The 7405-nt window shown below is 51.4% G+C and overlaps 1 pseudogene across 1 annotated transcript; it reads right to left on the bottom strand.

Annotated features, from left to right (window-relative positions):
• Positions 1 to 1341: 1341 nt before the first annotated feature.
• Positions 1342 to 1822, bottom strand: LOC307093587 (ubiquitin-ribosomal protein eL40 fusion protein-like; annotated as a pseudogene). Its single transcript has one exon. The product of its transcript is annotated as a ubiquitin-ribosomal protein eL40 fusion protein-like (transcript).
• Positions 1823 to 7405: the final 5583 nt, after the last annotated feature.

Below are 7405 nucleotides of genomic sequence, written 5' to 3'. Positions count from 1 at the left end.
CTCTGCCTGCAGGGATGGCCCTGACACTGCTGGAGAGTCGGTGCCCAGGGATGCTCAGAATGGCTGGGCGTCAGCTGCTCCCCGGCCTCCGGAGGCTGGCGCTGCGCTTTCCGTGCTGTTGGAAGGTTAGATGGGGGGCCACGGAGTCCTTGCGGCCTAGAGAAGCCAACCACGCTTCTCTCACAACCAGTTTCTCACGATTTCCATAGACTTACACATGGGTCCCCCTCATTCTTTTGGGGGTAACCCTTTGGGAGTCAGGCCCTCACAAAAGGTCGTGTTTTCCAAGCAGGTGCTTCCGATTCTAGAGGACGGTGGTTAGAGTCAAGGGTAATTTCGAAGCTCCGGTTCTTCACTCTCCCTGCCCGGCGCCTGGCGCACCAGGTGGCTCAGATGCGCTGCTGGACCGGTGCCGTCCATTGACTCAGCGAGACGGTGACCTTGGCTTTACCCCGGGCCCTCCAGCCAGAGGAAACGGTGAGGTAGGAGCTGGAGCAAACAAGCGGCCCACAGGCCTCCCATGTTTACGAGAATCACCTGCTCGATGCGGGCGCTGCTCAGGCACCGAGGGCCTCCCTCTGCAGCCATGAAAGACGCCTCGGAGGGTACCTGCGCCGAGTCCTGGTGCCTAGCACCGTGGTTGCCTCGGCACGCACCCTGCGTGGAGGGAAGCGGGGGAGGAGAGCGAGACTTACAGCTCCCGCCCTGGGACTTGGTCTGCTGGGCATGTGTTGTCTCTTCAGAAGAGAAGCCGCAGGAAGTAAACACAGAGAGGCCGGGGGTGGGGGGGTGGGGGGGCGGGGGGGCACTGCCTGCCCCTCGCTGCGCGGAAGCACGCACCGGCTCGGAGGAGGCTGCTGCTCCTGTGGCTTGGCTTCTGACGTGGCTGCTGCTTTCAGGGCCCGGGCGAGCCTGTGGGGGACCCTCGGATGAACTCTGTGGCCCACTGTGCGTCCTGCAGGCGCTCGACCCTCCCGCCGGGCACGGTGGGCAGGTGCCCCTCGGCTCTCACGCTTCCTGTGGGCATTTATCATAGGATCAGAGTCAATATGCATCTTTCTTCTCCTCCTCCTCCTCCTCCTCCTCCTCCTTCCTCTTCCTCTTCCTCTTCCTCTTCCTCTTCCTCTTCCTCTTCTTTCTCTTCTTCCTCCTCTTCCTCCTCTTCTTCCCCTTCTTCTTTCCCTTCTCCTCTTCCTCCTCCTCCTCTTCCTCCTCTTTCTTCTTCTTCTCCTCCTCCATCTTCTTCCTCCTCCTCCTCTTCCTCCTCTTTCTTCTTCTCCTCCTCCTCCTTCTCCTCCTTCTCTTCCTCCTCTTCCCCCCCCCTTTTTTTTTTTATTACTGCTCCAGTCAACAAAAGAGAAACTTTATTGAGGCCCCAGCATCACAGGGTTCAGGTAGAAGCTGCCCTGTGGACCCAAGGAGTTGGTGGAGGGGCCTTATTTAACCTTCTTCTTGGGGCGCAGGTTGTTAGTGTGGCCACACTTCTTCTTGCGGCAGTTGACAGCACGGGGGTGCAGGCAGGCGTAACACTTGCGATGGATCATCTTGTCGCAGTTGTACTTTTGCTCGAGCTGGCGGAGGGAGGGTTCGATGATGCCACCCCTCAGACGAAGCACCAAGTGCAGGGTGGACTCTTTCTGAATGTTGTAGTCTGAGAGAGTGCGACCATCCTCAAGCTGTTTGCCCGCAAAAATCAGACGCTGCTGGTCAGGCGGGATGCCCTCCTTGTCTTGGATTTTAGCTTTGACATTCTCAGTGGTGTCACTGGGCTCAACCTCAGGGTGATGGTCTTGCCAGTCAGGGTCTTCACAAAGATCTGCATTTCTGCGTCTGTTGGGGAGGCTGCTCCGCCGCCTCTTTGCCCTCCTTCTTTGTTTTACAAATGAGGGAGCTGGTGCTGAGGGCCACCCTGAGAAATCCCAGCTTACCCAGGGCAAGGCCCTTCTTCAGTCAGACGTATCTGGGACTTCCTCAAATAGAGGACAGTGTGCGTGGCTTAGCTGGAGAATACGTGCATACGTGGAGGTGGGATTTGGTGTCGGTGTGGAAGCGCAAAGATTCTGTGTGGCAACGTACTTTAGGTGAAAGAGAAAAGCCGCAGTGAAGGTAGTTGCACCAAGGGAGGGCGCCATCAGGCGCAGTGGAATTTCCTTTCCCGCTGGAGTGAAATTCGTATGGGAAAGGTAGCCGGATACAGCCAGGAGCGTCTGTTCAGTTTGCGCCCCTGGGAGGATTACTGGGTTTTCTTTCCTCGTCTGTGTGCTTGCCGCCGTGCCCTCAGGAAACTGGAATGGAAACGGGCGTGCAGGCTCCAGGGCCTGCTCTCCCGAGACCGCCAAGGAGAAGGCTGCTAGGGAAATCCTACATCAGAATGGGACTGTAGGTGACAGAAACCCGAAAGGTCTTGTGAGCAAAGATCAAGAAGCATGTGAGAGAGGGGAAAGCCGGTTCTTAAGAAATAGGATGTAGAAGCCGGTTCTTAAGAAACAGGAATCCCGCCCTGATCAGGTAGCTCAGCTGGTTAGAGCATCATCCCGATACGCCAGGGGGGTGGGTTCAATCCCCAGTCAGGGCGCATGCAGGAATCAACCATTGAGTGCATGAATAGTGAGACAACAAACCTCTCTCTCTTTCCCTCTCTCCCTCTCTCTCCAAAAAATTAATAAACAAAAGAAAAAAAAGAAAGAAAAAAAAAGGAATCCCCACAGGAAGGGAGTCTGCCTCTCCCTGGGCCTCTCGCCACCGCGCTGTACCAGATTGCGCCGTGGAATGGGCTGTGTCCTGCACCGGAAGTGCCTTGACTGGCCCGCTTTTACCTGGTTTTGCAAGAGCCTCTGAAGTCACCTTCCTGACACGGTGCTTCATCTCTGCCCCATCCCGCGTGGCTGCCCAGGTCCACTCCAGGAAATGCCCCTGTGCCTGGCCGGTGTTACCAGCAGCCCGGCAGGGGCTCTCCTTCCTTCGTAACCCAGTGAAAACCCCTTCTCGAGCCCGGCCGGTGTGGCTCGGTCGGTTGGGTGTCATCCCATGCACCGAGAGGCCGCCGGTTCCATTCCCAGGCAGCACAGCTCGGGCTGCGGGCTCGGTTCCCAGCAGGGGGCGTGCAGGAGGCAGCCGATTCATGTTTCTCTCTCATCAATGTTTCTTTGGATCTCATTGTTGAACCTCATTTCCTTATTATCTCCTCTTTAATATCCAATACTCTCTCCCTCTCCCTTTCTCTAAAAAAAAATAAATAAAAATAAATAAGAACACACGTTTTAAAAAGTTAAAAATAAAACAATAAAAACATAAAACTCCTTCCTGAGGCAAAGCCCTTCACGAGTCAGTCCCTGTCACCATCCCAGCCCCACCTCAGCTAGCTGAACAGTTTGGGGACAGCTCCGTGTTCCTAAGAAGATGTCCTGCTCCCTCCCTCACACCTTCCCCGCTCCTGCTTGTCCTTCAGTGTCAGGGAGCGGAACCAGGTGGTTGTGTCCTGCCGCCCCAGGACATTTGGCCACGTGATGTGCGTGTTGGAGCAACGCGGAACCCGTGACCCGCTGAGGACACGTTCCCTATTGACTGTTCGAGGCAGCTGATACATGTTAACACCTTAAAAGTATTTCGGGATAAATTAAACAATTGTGAAGAGTTTATATGTAGTCTTGTTACCTGAAAATGAAAATGACTTGGACCACGGTAGCCAAGAGAAGGGGTGAAATTAATCAGTTATTTGCATTATATGACTAGTTGTCACTGTTGTTGATTTGGTTTGGTTTAAATGACCCAAAAGAGTGTTCCCAAGCATCTCCCAGGAAACCTAGTCCTGCGTCCACAGGGTGCGGACACCCACATCTCTAACCATCTAGCCATCGTATCAAGGGCAATAGGACGCTGAGGAAATGTAGAGTGCAAACTGCACGCATATCCTGTTATACTAACCAGGCCAGATGCGTGAGGATGTTGGTGAAAACACGAAGTTGCTGGTATTCTTGAAGAAAGGAGCACGTTTTGACTGATTATGTTGGAATCTGTGTTTGGAATAGACACACATAAATTGATCAATTTTGCCAACTTTTCTAATTATTCAAAGCTAAGAAATGTCTTTGGAGGTATTCCAAAGCCTTCACATTTTTATAAGTAAACAGAAGGAGAGAGCCGTCTTTCCTGGATCGGAGGTGGGGGGAACACAGACATCCATGCTGTGCTCCATCGCGGGAACGTCCTGCGTTCCAGGACATCTGTCTCGTTCTCAGTGATGTTCGTGTGTGAATGCTTTATTGTAGATGGGTCACTTATGTTAATCTGCCCACAAATCCCTTTCAGAAGGACTCAGGGGCTTGAATGGTGAATAGAGGGTGTTTCCCGCCCTGTGGCTGCATTGTTGAACCTCTTGCGATTTGTATTTGGTTGGGTCCGCGTTGCACGCCCCGGCACACAGAGCAGACAGAAAAGCCTCTTCTGTGGGGACACAGGTTGTCCCGGGGGCAGCAGACTTTTGTCTTCTTTTTGAGATCTGAGACCTGCTGGGGCTGGCGAGCAGTTCGCAGTCTGAAGTTTGGGGCAGTGAAAAGGCCCGTGATTGGTTTAGTTGTGAGGGTGTTCATGGTGACAGACCTCTGTGGAGAAGATGCTTTCCTGATTAGTAACTAATATCTCCGGGAGTCGCTTACAGAGCCCCGCTTCCAGGGAGGAGAGCAGGCCCAGCAGGCCCGGCGCGGGGCTGTAAGTGTTACTCTTCGCTCTCACGGAGCCTGTGGGTGCTTCCTCAGTGCGTCTGCACCCAGCACCGCTGGGAGGCCCTTTCGAGGCGGTGGGAGGCGGTGGGACGCATCTGAGGAAGGTGCCGTGACCTGGGAGGTGGGTCTGGGAAGAGGGTACCGTTGACCTGTGCTCGCTCCTGCTTGGCCTTGCACATCCCTGCGGTGGCAGGGCCTCCTGGAGTCTGCGTTCTCAAACGCTCATTGCTTTTCAGCTTGAAGATGCTCCTCTCCCCAAAGCGTGTTGGGTTTTCCTTGCTCTGCTTTAGGAAGGGATGTGGGCTAGTTTTTGCCCAGAAGAAACTGATCCTGCAAATAGTGTGTGAGCCTCAACCGAGAGGGACTTCATCGAAGAAGGAGGGACCACATATCTAGATTGAATTGCCCTGGGACCCACGTCATATTCTGTCCACTGACCCCAGATGGGTGCTCACGCTAAGGAAAGGAAGAAGGTTGACAATGTCCTAGCACGTTTGCAAAAATGACTCAAACTGTTAAAAGGAGGGACAATGAGACATTTTTGACGTGGGTGACAATTTGATATTATACAGAGTTAATTTTTAAAGCTTGATCACTATATAGAGATATATGCTGAAATACTTACGGATGAAATAATGTCTGGGATTGCTCTGAAATAATATGGAGGGGAGAGGGAGATAGGAAAGTGGGTCAGCTAAGAGGAACCATGAGTTGATCATGTTGAAGCTGTGTCCTGTGTGTATGGGAACTCACTATTATTTCTCTCTATTTTTCTTAGCATTTAAAACTTTCTACAATAAAAAGCGGAGAAAGTTAAGTCAGAGTTCTAGGATACTCTGTGCATGATGCATGAACCTTCTTCTCCCTGCGGACCCAGTGACTGTAGGGCTGAGGAGAGAGAGGACCAAGATCAGCCTCAGAGCCGGTTACTGGGGGATGTGTGTGTGTGTGTGTGTGTGTGTGTGTGTGTGTGCTTGTTTGTATGACTGTGTGTTTGGTCGTATATGTGCATAGGTCATTGATGAAGTGAGACATGTGAAATGCATATTAAAGTTTATTAGTATAGACACTTTGTAAAGACTAATGGAATTACTCATGCCTCCTGTCCCTTTTAGTAGTTACGTGGAGATATATAATAGCACTGGAGATGTGGAAATAGCTTCAGTTCTCATATTTATTAGCCAATCCATTAGCAAAATATCAGGTAACATTATTACTTTTGCATAATCATTATAAAAGTTTTGAGAAAGATTGAATAACTTTCCTAAAACATTCATTGAGTTCCTAGCGCAGGCCAAAAATAAGACCCTGTTAGTGATTATTTTTAGGTCTCAATTTAGCAATCTTCATGTTGTCCTAACATTCCCTTGAGATTTGGTCACAATTTTTGTTTTCAGTATAACAAAATCAAATACTTTAAAACTTAGGCATCACGGAGCAACCTCAGATAATGAAGTGCCAACTGGATTTTAGCAGCATTCCTTGCATATTTGTCTCCAGGAGTCAAAGGGAACAGGAAAGAAACGAGGCGGATAAAAGCCGTTTGGTTCCGTGGGCAGGAGTCGGCGTGGCACAGTCAGTGCTGAGGAATTCGGAACTCTGCGGGCCACACCGCCACCGTCCTCTCCCCTCGGCTCAGCAGATCCGCGGGGCTGAGTTCACATCCGGAAACCCTCTACTACAGCGAAACCAAACATTCCTGCCCGGGTCCCAGTGTTTAGTCATCGTGTGTCTTCCTCTGACGTTCTGAAACTACCATCCATGGCCTGTCACTGGATTACTTCCTGAGCGTGCCTGCTGAGCTTTGCCGGGAAGCCTGCCCTATCTTTTGACCAGCTAATATGATAGGAGCCTTTTGGAGAGAGCTCTTCCTTTTATAACGGTGTTTTCAAAGTCGAGGCTTTAACCAGAGTCTCTCCGTCTGCCTCTCTGATTTCACTAACTTCAGTAAAAGGTGAATCTATGTGCTCTAATCTTTCTGTTATGTTCCACCCCCCCGCACACACACCACTTTTTAAATTTTAGTTGGAGCAACTTTCTATTATGTCCCTCAACTTCTTCTTCTTTTAAAAAAATATTTTAAAAGAAGATTTCAGAGAAGAAGGGTGAGGGAGAGAGAGATAGAAGCTTCAGAGATGAGAGAGAATCATTGATTGGCGGCCTCCTGCACGCCCCCTACTAGGGATGGAGCCCACAACCCAGGCATGTGCCCTGCCCGGGAATGGAACCATGGTCTCCAGGTTCATAGGTCGATGTTCAAGAGCCCGTGCCAGCCGGGCTCCCCAGTGGGCAGAGCACATATTGTAGCTGTTTGTGGGGAGGGGCTTGGAGGGAGGGCCCATTTCTGATGAGGAAGTCGCTACCTGGCCTAGAGAGTGGGTGGACCGGGAGCCACACCGAGATCCCCAGCCTGGAGCGAGGAGCCCAGGGTGATGCTGAGTCCACAGTCCTTACCTTTCCAGGTGCAGTTTATTTCTTTTATTCTGTTTCTGCCGTTCTCACCCTGTCAACACCGAGTTTATCAAAGATTCCATAGGGACAGTGTCTTTTGATACCATCAGGTAGAATCATGGGCAGGGAACAAAGAAAATCCACAGATTATTTGTGCTTGTGAGTAACTGTTAGGTGATCGGGAAGGTGTTTCTGTACCGTGGCAACCTGTGCCGTTGCCATGGGAGCCAGTC

This window comes from Cnephaeus nilssonii (assembly GCF_951640355.1).
Source record: "Cnephaeus nilssonii genome assembly, chromosome: 2".
NCBI lineage: Eukaryota > Metazoa > Chordata > Mammalia > Chiroptera > Vespertilionidae > Cnephaeus > Cnephaeus nilssonii.
Note: the sequence above shows the minus strand (reverse complement) of the source record. Positions and strands in the feature narration are given on the sequence as shown.